At 39.5% G+C, this 12,800-nt stretch overlaps 1 long non-coding RNA gene across 1 annotated transcript; it reads right to left on the bottom strand.

The window, feature by feature from the left end:
• Positions 1-10,964: 10,964 nt before the first annotated feature.
• Positions 10,965-12,576, bottom strand: LOC122056431. The gene is made up of 3 exons (XR_006133155.1): positions 11,763-12,576; positions 11,550-11,654; positions 10,965-11,441 (listed from the first exon to the last, which is right to left on the bottom strand). It is a non-coding gene; the product is annotated as an uncharacterized LOC122056431 (long non-coding RNA).
• Positions 12,577-12,800: the final 224 nt, after the last annotated feature.

The raw sequence follows: 12,800 nt of genomic DNA, 5'->3' as shown, positions 1-12,800 counted from the left end.
TGCCTCGAAGTCGCTTCCCTCGGCCCTTGTCCTCGCTGCCTTGTCCACGGTCCCTTGGATGCTCCATCCTTCACCGGACCCGAAGCCATCAACCTAAGTCACATATGTATCCTGCAGTCCTGCACAACTCAAGTACACATATCAAATACAAGGGTGAACCTAACTTAAACCCTTTGCCCAAACACCAAAACACATGGTCGAACGGACCATTGGGATTGCTCCAACAATCTCCCCCTTTTTGGTGTTTGGCAATACGTTTAAGTTAGGGAAAACAAATAGCAAATAAACATGCTAATACATACAATGGACTTACGATGCCAAGGCTACACACTTGGACTTACTCCGCCGAATGGTCTTACGATGCCAAGGCTACACACTTGGACTTACAACGCCGAATGGACTTACGATACCAAGGCTACACACTTGGACTTACAACGCCGAATGGACTTACGATGCCAAGGTTACACACTTGGCAACCGCCGTAACAATGCATCATGCATTTGAACCTATCCCAAGGCTCCCCCTACACCTACGCTCCCCATGAGCTAGGATTTTTACAACGGGCTTTTTAAGAACCTATCCCAAGGCTCCCCCTACACAAAAGTACTTTCAGGTTTTCCCAACTAAACCTTACTTCTCCCCCTTTGCCTAACATCCAAAAAGTTCTCCAACAATATTTCAATTGTTGAAAACTTGTCATCCAAATTTACCCTAAACTCATATATTAATCCCCCATGGATTTTATACACCTGTATCAGTTAACTTGGTCAAAATCCAGTGCTGAAAATAATTTCAGACTGGTATCAGTCGACTACAAGAAGTACCAGTCGACTGGTCGCTACTGGCTGAGCGAACAGAATGGTTCTGTTCGCTGCCAGTCGACTGCAACTTTTAGCAGTCGACTGGCACAGTTTTTCAGCCTTTTTCAACATTTCTGACCCAATTTCAGAAATACATCAATAATTCCACAGACCTCCAAAAATCTCCAAATTTTGTGGAGAGGTCTATTATATCAATATCTACTTGAAAAAAATATATATAAAAATATATCTATCACCAATCCCAAGATTGACACAAAACACAAAACTAGCTAAAAAGTTCAATTGAACCTTGACCTAAAGTCCTAGTTTTGGCTTCCTCTTGATGTATTTGCCCATACTAACCCACAATGCATCCCTAGCATTGGTTTATATGACATCTATACATCCAAAACCAATTATCATGCTATATGACCCCAATGCCATATTTTCAAGCATGAAACACAACTCATGTATGCCAATTCCCTAGATTTGAGACTCAAGTCCGTCTCCAAACCACTTGGCACATTCCATGACCTAACCTAGACTCCCAAGTAAAACCCACTTGAGATCTATTGGCCATGGGTCCCAAATTGACTCTTTGAGCTCCCCTTAGAGCTCTTAGCCTTAGCCACCTCCCTAGGTGACTCCTCCACAATGGCTAGGCCATTCCGGTGCACCTCCGGTGACACTTGGCCTACAAATCTAACTTTCTTAACCTTGGACACTTTGTCCTTGGTTAATTTCTCCTTACCATTAAATGGCTTTCCCTTGCCATTTATTGGCTTCTCCTTGCTATAGTTATATGCAACCCTAGTATAAGACTTTCCCTTAGCCTTGGATGATCCTCCCTTGCCATGATCATTTGCCACCCTAGCATATGATCTCTCTTTGACCTTTGAGGTGCTAGATCGGTATCCCAAACCCGATCTATCATTATTGGGTCTTTGACTACCCAACACCATATTTAATCCCTTTCATCCAATAGTGAATCTCTTAAGGAATTTCTCCAAATTATCAAGCTTTGACTTCAAAGCTTGATTTTCCCTTTCTAGGTTCCTAACCCTAGAGTCAACATGTCCACCTTGGACATTCCTAGACCTACCCTTTCTAGGCATGTGCCTCCCCTTCTTGGGATTAATGTCTTGGTTTTCTATTACCTTCTTCTCCTTAGGTAATGAGAATTTAACTTGCCTAGGTCTATCATGCATAGGTCTCCTAGGGTTTTGATCGACATTTACGCTACTCCTATCATGATATTTGAACCCAAAATTTTGCATGGGCATATAATGATTAACATTATTTTTCCTAACATGCATGGGAACATAAGAATTTGAATTTGAATTACACTTCAAATTAGGGTATACCTCCCTTACCCTTGAAGCTCCCCCTTGACTTGAGCTTTTCTTCTTCTTCCCTTTCCCCCATTTCTTTAATTGCGCAAGCTTCTTGATCTCCCTCTTCTTGGGGCATTTTGTGTGGTAATGTCCCTTCTCCCCACACGTGAAGCATATGATACGCATCCTTTTTCCTTGGATTTCTTTATTCCTACAACCCTTGTTAGTGTTTAAATTAACTTGAACGGGTTTAGGATTTACCTTCTTCTTATCCAATGGACATCTACTCTTGTAGTGTCCCTTCTCATTGCACCCGAAGCATATTATATGGTCTTTTGACTTCACTTCGGTGGAGGTGCTTGCTAGGTTGACCTCCAAGATCTCTTCTTCCTCCGTCTTGGATTCTTCTTCAACCCTTGAGGATGTTAACGATGCTTCTTCATCCTCCTTCTCCTCCTCGGAAGTTGAGCATGAGTTAACTTCCGGTTGCTCCTCCTCCTCTTCTTGAGCCATTAAAACCATCTCCTTGGACTCCACATCCGATTGGTCCTTCCTCTCCTCTTGGACCACTCCATCACTTTCTTCGGATTTTTTTTCTTCTTCTTGTGTAGGCAAAAATTCCTCCCATGGAAATTTCTTCACTTTGCTCCACAATTCATGGGCGTTCTCATATTTACCTACACCACTTATCACATTAGGAGGCAATAAATCAATTAAAATTGTTATTACCTTTGAGTTTGCCTCCGATCGTGAGGTTTGCTCCTCCGTCCAATGTCGTGTTCGGAGCTTCTTTCCTTTCTTGTCCTTTGGCACTTTGAATGGCTCCTTTACCACAATCATGATGTCCCAATCCGTGTTGAAGAAGATCTCCATCTTCATCATCCAATAGGTGATGTCCCCAAGGCTTCCTCCTTCAAACTTTGGAGGTTCAATCAAGCCGGTCATCTTCTTATATTTGCTCTTCTCGGCGATTAGTCCGGTGAAGTGCGACATTCGCTCTGATACCACTTGCTAGGGATCGGACGGCCGGCTTGAAGGGGGGTTGGATAGACGGCGCCCCCAAATCGTTCGCTTCCTACGTTGTTAGCTTGCGCAGCGGAATAATACAAAAATAAACAAGCTAAACAAAATACAAGACAAGAAATGCAAACCAAGCTACACGATCATTTACGTGGTTCGGAGATAAAGCTCCTACTCCACGGCATGTCCGTAAGGTGGACGATCCCTATCCGTCGGTGGATTACTCCCCGGAAGATCTCCGGCTAGATCAAACCTCCTTGTGGGTGGAGAAACCTCACCACAAACTCACCAAGACCTCTTGGACACAAGGGAAACTCTTGAGCACTTGTAGACTACTAATTAGACCTTAACCAAGTCTAATTTCGTCAGAGATAACCAAGCTTCCAAACCTTGGTTATATAGGCCGCGGGTTGGAAAACCCCGCCTACCAGTCGACTGCTAAAACATGCAGTCGACTGCCCTCTATGGAAATTTGACCGTTACATCCCAACGGCTCGATTCCACACTGTCAGTCAACTGCCCCAGTCGACTGCACCAGTCGACTGCTAAAACATGCAGTCGGCTGCTACAGTACTGCTACATTAGCGCTACAGTGTTGCTACAATAAAACCCTAAAACTAGGATTTTACTCCGAGTACAATCTCTCATGCACTCGTACCCTCACCCTTATGACTCATTTGACGCTTCCTTTGCAACTTTGACCTTTTGCCTTCAAGCCTACTTCCTTTGGCTCTCGTCCCTCGGATGCATTTAAGCCCGCGGCTCGTACCCAATGCCATCCTTCGCGTATGCCTCGAAGTCGCTTCCCTCGGCCCTTGTCCTCGCTGCCTTGTCCACGGTCCCTTGGATGCTCCATCCTTCACCGAACCCGAAGCCATCAACCTAAGTCACATGTGTATCCTGCAGTCCTGCACAACTCAAGTACACATATCAAATACAAGGGTGAACCTAACTTAAACCCTTTGCCCAAACACCAAAACACATGGTCGCACGGACCATTGGGATTGCTCCAACAGGTATTACTTTGGTTGCAGGTACTAGCAAGATAAAAGAATCAAAGAACAAGTACCAAATCGAACCCGAGTATGAAGTTGAATCAAATTCAAAAGATGACGATGAAATCACTGTCGAGCTCATGAACTTGGTTCAAAAATGTGCAAATTGAAGAAGGGGTTCACCAAACAAGATATCAAGAAGGTGATTCAAACAAAGATGAAGCAATTGAGTCCAAATTCAAGCACGAAGGCCAAGTCAAAAGTCACCTGTTATAGATGTAACAAGAAAGAACACATCAAGTCAAACTGTCCAAATATGAAGGAAATCAAGAAGCAACAGAAAAAGAAAGCACTACAAGCAACGTGGGATGAGTCTTCATCAGAAAACACCAATGAAGAACATGAGCATGTGCAAGCTTCCTCACGCTTTCGTCCAAAAACGAGTTACCAAAATTTAGATCGAGAATAAATCAGAAGCCGAGTCCAAGCAAAACCACGGATCCATATCTAGTTCAGAAGATTCCAACTTCACTGTAAGTCCTTCATTAGTTAGATTGCACAATTTAATTTCTTACTTATCTAGAAAATTAGCCAAGTTCAATATTTGGGTCAAGTCACTCCAAAAGGAGGTTAAAGCCCTCAAGGAGGAGACTAATCTAAGTCCTTTGACCAAGCCAATTCAAATTAGAACTTCAACCCAAGTTCAACAACTTGAGAAAGAAAATTTCAATTTGAAACTCAAGTTAAACAACTTAAGGACATATTGGAATGGTTCACTTTGGGTTCTAAGAACCTTGATATGATTCTTAAAAAATAAAGGGACATATACCATCGATCCGAACTTGGATACAAGACTAAACATCGATTCAGATCTTACTTGACTTTAGTAAATTGAACCAATAGAAATCTAGTCCAAGCATGAGTCTCTAAGTCTAACTTGACTAATCAAGTTGGACTTAATCAATATTGGATCTCCAAGGATCAAATCCATTACCTTAATAGACCTTATCGAGGCTATGATCCAAAGGGATCCAATATGAAGATCATCTTTATTATTAGATAGATTTGCTTAATTGCTTAGGATCAGTTGCATTTGGCAATAACGAAAAATTTAAGATGATCGAAATAAGTAATATTGAACTAAGTTCCGATTTCATTATTTAAAAAGTTCTGCTAGTAGACAAGTTTAAGTTTAACTTAAACTTAGTACTAGTCAATTGTGTGATTATAACTATTTAGTAACATTTTCAAACTTTGAATGTGTAATTTAAAATATCAAAAATTTTGAAATTACACTTAAGGGAATTAGGAAAAATAATATTTACACAATTGACCTACCAACTTCTTCACTCAAGTGTCTATTGACATAATAAGAGGAAACCAAGTTATGGCATAGAAGATTGGGACATACTCACATAAGACTCATTTCTAAAATGAGTTATAATAGTTTAGTTAAAGGTCTACCAAAATTAAAAAATCAAGAAAATACAATCTGTAATACTTGCAAACAAGGAAAATAAACCAAATCAACCCACAAACCAACAAGCCTAAATCGAACCAACTCAATACTTGAGCTCCTACATTTAGACCTTTTTGATTCACACAGAGCTAAGTCACTAAGAGAAAACTAATACTGCTTAGTAATAATTGATAACTACTCAAGATTTATATGGGTAAAATTTTTAAAAACCAAAGATGAAACCTTTGATTTTTTTTAACAATTTCTACAAATTAATAGAAAATAAAAAATATATAAAATTTGAAAGAATAAGAAGTGATGGGGAAGAGGGGAGAAGATTTGAAAATCATAAGTTTACCAAATTTTGTCAAATAAATTAAATAGATATCACTATAAATTTTTGTGTTCTAGAACCCCTCAATAAAATAGACTAGTGAAAAGAAAAAATAAGACATTACAAGAAGCTACTAGAAGTATATTAAATGAATATAACTTAAGTAATCAATTTTGGGTAGAAGCAATAAATATAGCATGTTACATTCAAAATAGAATTTTAATCAATAAATTTTATAATAAAACTCTATGAAATATATTATAATAAAATACCAATTTTAAATTACCTAAAAATATTCAAATGTAAAGTTCATATATTAAATACTAAAGACTGCTTAGGAAAATTTGCATGTGGTATGGGTTAGGTTTAGTAGGCCCCCAGTGAGAAGGAGAAAGGAAATAGTAGAATTAAGCAAGCGCTAATGTCGGCCGGATAATACCTTGAGAAGGATAGACCAATATCGGCCGGTATATACCTTAAGAAAATAGGCTAATATCGTCCGGGATATGCCTTGAGAAGGATAGACCAATATCGGCCGGTATATACCTTAAGAAAGTAGACTAATGTCGGTCGGATAATACCTTGAGAAGGATAGGCCAATATCGGCCGGTATATATCTTAAGAAAGTAGGCTAATATCGTCCGGAATATACCTTGAGAAGGATAGATCAATATCGGTCGAGATAATACCTTAAGAAAAGTAGGCTAATATCGGCAGGGTTTAAGCGTTTAAGATAGATAATTTAAGATTGTCTAAATTAGTACATCTGGATGTGAAAAGATACAAGTCCTTACAAGATCTATAGTATATTATCAGACGATTAGGACGTATGTTAAACAATAGTAGTAACTCGTTCAGACATAACTTAGGTTCAATTCCGTCCGATACAAATCATAGTATAAGATCGAACTGTTTGTAACATAATAAAAACAGGGTAAGCAGGTATGGACAATAAATATATCTCCATATAGCTTATAAGACAGGGCGAGAACAAATATTTCAAGAATATTCATAAATAGCTTAATGAAGATATCTGTAGTATGTGATTGTATAATAGGTTTACTAATTTGGCGGGAAGAATGTTTCTAGACTCTTCTACAGACACTAGGCGACAAAGAAGGTACATCTGGGCTACAAAAAAGATTCCTTAAAAGTTATTTTCTGCAAGTACATGGCTTACGTCACCTCATAACAAACTCTAACAAACCGGGGTCCACTTCATGACTACGGAGGTTATATGAAGTGGTATAAAAAGGGGAATCCTTTCCGTTGGCCAGGTATGCTTACGCTCACCACACTCACAACTATCCATTACAAACCCTAATTTCAATCACTGTTCATCTTCTTTCTTCCTTCTACACTAAGAGAGATCACTGACTTGAGCATCGGAGGGCCTAGCCAGGAATTCTCACCCCGGTCTTAGGTCACTGACAATAGTATTGGTTGGTCTCTTGTGCGCAGGAAGTCGGGGAAGCTCCAGATCTTGGTGTTCTTCAGTGGATCTCTCCTTTCGTCCCTGGGTCTTCATATAAGGAGGGTGTTCGGTGGCTTTATTCTTCCAGATCCGCTCTAGTTTTCTCGGATCGGAATTCTCAGGTGTTCTTCTTCATCAACAGTAAGTTCTCTCCCCGGCTTTCCATTTTGTCAAGCTTCTCAGACTGGATCAGCATGTAAGTCAATAATTGGAATTTTCCTAGGCTATTTCTCATTTAGTAAAGCTTATAGAGTCTATAATAAACACACTCAGAAAGTTGAAGAAAAACTAATATTATTTTTTATGAAGAAAATAATTAACCTAACAATATTATCCACGAACAAAGTATTAGAAATTTGGAAGATGATGAACTTAGACCTCAATCTAACATAAGTGAAACAGAAGAACCAATTATTGAAGGATCGAAAGATGCGATACAGGGGGTGAATATCGCACGTTAAAACTTTCCATTTCAAACATTAAAACAAGAGTAGTGTAGAGGAAAATAAAGAACAAGTTTCAGTTACTTGGTTCAGAGCGTAGGTCGACTCCTTCTAAGGCCTACGATCCTTGATCATGTCATTGGGCAATCCATTAAAACTCTTCTTTTCGAAACCTTCGAAAAGAAACAATTTGTACAGATGAAATATAAGATAGTAACAGACTACTATCTTATTGAATTTAAGTACAATGCAAGCTAAAATAAAGTATACCGAAAAAGAATATAGATGAAGATCATTAGTGTCTTGTTGGAGTAGTAACTTGCTTAAAGATGTGTTATAGAGCAGTAGCACGAACAGAGCTTTTGCACAGAGGTGAACAAAAGACTTGATACCTTCCTCGGACCTCGAGTTCCCATTTATAATCATGCTTTGGTCGATTGATAACCCCATTGGTCAACTGATCTATTTGGTCGATCGAACCTCCTATTGGTCGACTGAACCTTATACTCTCCTTTTTTGCTGAGATCCGATCAATGTGCATTTATGATCTTTAATGGTTTGGTTGATCGATCACCATATTCGGTCGATCGAACAGTGATCTTTCACTTTTCACCGAGATTCGTATTTAATTCTTCATTAATGATGTGATAATTCGGTCGATCGATCATCCTGACTTCCTTCTTTGCTTCGGCTCGATTTGATTTCTGCGATCTCATCATTGTTCGATTGACCAATCGTCTGGTTTGGTCGACTGATCAACCTTGGATCGAACTCTATTATGCTCTAGTCTAAATTCTAGCCTGCGTCGATCTAGTTTGGTTGATTGATCCCTGGGTTCAATTGATTGATCAAACCGATTCTTGCAAAATAGAGTTAAACACAATATATCCCTGTAAAACAAAGTGAGGACAATAATATATAAATAGTAAGATGCATGAGTAGTATTTGACAGTAGAATTATCTTCATCTCAACTTGGAAACCTTTCCAGTTTTTTCAGTTGGATCAGCAACCTAGGTTTGTTCCTTCTTGGAACATGACCTCACTGTCGCTCCTCTCTAATTTTTTTACCTCGACTTACTTACCAAACATTAACCCTCCAGACCTGTTTGGATTTTGCTACTTAACATCAGATCGACTCACCAGGATTTCCTTTCGATCTTCGGTCCTCCAAACCTATCGAGCTACCCTACCAAGTGTTGGGTCCTCTCGATCCACTTGGACTTCCTGCCTAGGTTCCACGATCTGCTAAAACTTTCCTGATTGAGTAAACATCCTGTACACTTAGTTAACTTGTTAGATCACAACATAACTTAACTTGAACCTTTGATAATATCAAAACTCAGGTTCAATTCTGGTGCACCCTACACCAACAATCTTCCTCATTTTGTACCAAGATTCACAGCTAAGTTAATAACATATGCAAATATAAGTAAACAAGTAATTTTTTACTTAACACTCCTCATGAGTTTAATAACTCCCCCTGAATTTACTATCTCTCCCTCTTTGACATGCATCAAATATAGGAGAAACACAAATAACAAGTTTGAACCAATGAAGATGTTAAAAATATGATTTTGAAAATAAAGATTGGTTAAAAATAATTTAAGCAAGATTCCAAGATATTTAGATTTAAAAAGTAGATTTTTGAAAACTTATCCAAAGATTATAAAGATATATTCTGAAGATAAATTTTGAAAAGAAGTTTAAAAATTTTGAAAGTCAAATAAAAATTTGAAAGTAAGTTTGAATATTTGTTAAAGTTATTTTTTTAAAAAAAAATTGAAAATTTGTTAAGTTATAAGTTTTAAAAATAATTTTGAAAATTTGATTGTCACGCCCAGAAGAACCCCTACCGACAAAATTTCGATAACATCTCCCTTGTACCGGTGACAATACGAAACATAAGTACATATAACCATAGATATACTCATCAGCAGTATACAACAGCCCACACGGCTGGATAAATAACACAACCATGCAGTTTTAATAGCAGCCCACACGGCTGAAACATAACACAGCGGAAATCACAAACAACAAACACAAAACCACAATACAACTAACTGCGAGCTGACTCAGCTTGACACAATATTAACAAACCAAATATAGGATACCACAAACGATACTCCAAATAACAGAATACACAAATACAAGAACAAGTACAAAACCAAAATACAAGTAGCGTAAGAAATACCAAAATCGTAAGATCGTCCTCGAATGTGATGTGGGACTAGCTGACAGGTTCTCCAGGCGACTCCATAAATCTTTTACCTGCTACCTGGCGAAATAACCAGTTTACGAGATTGTGAGTATAAAAACTAAGCGGATAATAGATAAATAGTGCATGAACATAATACAGAACTAGAGATACAAAGGTATACAGTCTCGTAGGGAAAATAGTAGTTACTGAGATATCATAATAAGTGTCCGTACCTGAAACCATATCCTAGGTTAGTAATAGAAGGTCAGGTGTAGCAAAGTCCTGCTACAGTACTGCTTATAACTACATGGATAACATGTGAGGTATATACTTATTAACAATAAATAAGTCAATGTCTAACACATATCACAGGTATATATCTCAACCTATATAAGCATAACAGCATAAGAAGCAACAACAGTATAAGTAGGCAACAGCAGAATAAGTATGCAACAACAGCATAAGCAACAGCAGCATAAGTATAATAACAACAGCGTATGCACGGATGGTCATCCCGCCCACCTCTCTGCACCACGACCCCTGTATGGTCGAGAGGCTGGATCAATGACAACTATACGACACTCCAACCACCACTACTCTCGAGTGACCGAGTGGACAGTTTACATAGTAGTTATCTAACTACGTAGCAATAGGGTCCCTGCTGCTCGCAACTCCAGTCGCCACTACCCATGAGTGGCCGAGTGCGGCACGATAGGACAAGCGGCACGCTCCAGCCACCACTACCCATGAGTGGTCGAGCGTGCGACCCTGGCCAACGACCCTTTCAACCACAAAGGAGATATGGTCACCGGCATGCATGCAATGACATGATACGTAAATGCAGCAGTCATCATATATATATATATATATATATATATATATATATATATATATATATAAACAGGAAACAGATATGCTACATGAAACCAGCATGCTTAATAAGAAACATGCATAAATAGCAGTCAAAGCAAGTAAGCATGGTATCTGATATCTATATATCCAATATCTAATATCTAGTATCTAGTATCTGGTGTCTCGTATTTGCTAAATATTATAGATAGCAATGAGAGACTGTATAGATACAGAAACGAGTAGCTCAAACATTGAGTGGAAGTATCAAAAGCAGGAAAAATACGAGTGGAGTCAAGATAAATACAGGAACTATCCGAAGGTATAACTCATGCACTAAGAACAATGTACTAAAGAGATAAAGCAAGAAGTACCCGCCTTCATTGCGAAAATCGTAACAATACAATTCCTACATCGAGGCGCTCGTCCCAAATCAAAATCCCAAATCCAAAGACTTCGTCGTCAATTCAGCCGAAGAATTTGCTGTCGAAACCAAACGTACCCAAATAGAGTTGCTGATTTCCAAATCGATACCCTAAAACACAACCATCTTAGCCACAATTGAGTATTAAACCCAAATCCATAATAAACACCTTACAAAATGTAATCAATCCATACTTAACCTAATACTGAGCACACTTACCCAAATTCCGAAAACTTCTCTGTCGAGTCACGGATGGAGAAGTGCTTTCTGCCGCAAACTATAGCCGAAGTAAGGTGGAAGTTGTAAATGTCCAAACCAACCATCCTACATTACAATCATCATAGTAACTGGAAATGGAATCAAATCTCCTTCATCAACAGATTAACAACTCTCAATTCCAGAAACAAAAATCAAATTCTGCTCACAGCTTACCCAATCCAAATCTGCAGAGGTTGCTGTGATGAAGAGAAAGTTCTCCATGCAAACCCATAATCGTTCGATGACGATCCTGGTCATTGTTGTGAAGGAATAGAGATTTCCTCTTGATAGATACCCTCCTCCCCCAATCACGGCCAGTGATGACAATGAGATGGCCTGCCGGAAGAAGTGTTTGGCTCCCAAGAAGAACTGATAGTGGAGAGCCAGGCTACAAACACAAGGAGCATCTGCTCTGGCTGAGGCTGTCGTTGGCACAGGCATCACTGACCCCGCCAAGTATAGATCCGAGTGGTGTACGTGACAATGAAGAAGAGCGACAACACAATGGATCGGGAATGAATGGGGAAGAGTTCAGATTAGGGCAGAGGGCGGCGATGGAATATGGAAACAAAAGAATCGGAAGAGAGGAGAAGTTAACCCTAGCACAGCCCCTTTTGCGCTCAACCCTTCCTCCAGCGACGGCGGCACTGGACGACGAGGCATCCTCGGTGGCGATCAGTGTCCCCTTGCTCGTGATCGGAGGAAAGGCCAATGACTCACAGAGTTGACGGCGTCGGGAAAAACAGCGGCGCTTGAGGGCGAGCGGCGGATCGGAGAGAAGACGCTTCGTAGGGCACGATGAGCTGGGGCTTACGGCCAACCAACGTGTCAATGGGCCTCTTATCAAGTCCGTCCTCCACGGTGGAGTGGCCGGCGGTGGCTTGGCCGATGGTGGATTGAACAGATCCGGCGCGGCATCGGGCAATGCTGCGACTAACGGCGGAATCGGGGATGAGAGGAAGAGGGCAAACAGCGCATTAGGCTTAGGTGCTGTAGTTATAGAGCTTTACACTTAGGTTCAATTTCATTAACACTTAAGTTGAGTCCAAATCAACTCCCAACTTAATCGTTATTCCAAATAAACTTCATAATTGATCTCCATAAAATATATCAAACGGTCTCCAAAAAAATTCTCAAAAAATTCCTATAAATTCTTGAAAAATCCAATAAGATTATTTGTCAAATAATCTTATCATTTAATTATTATTTGGA

Source organism: Zingiber officinale, chromosome 3B, assembly GCF_018446385.1.
Source record: "Zingiber officinale cultivar Zhangliang chromosome 3B, Zo_v1.1, whole genome shotgun sequence".
Lineage (NCBI taxonomy): Eukaryota > Viridiplantae > Streptophyta > Magnoliopsida > Zingiberales > Zingiberaceae > Zingiber > Zingiber officinale.
This window is presented reverse-complemented; position numbering and strand designations above follow the sequence as displayed.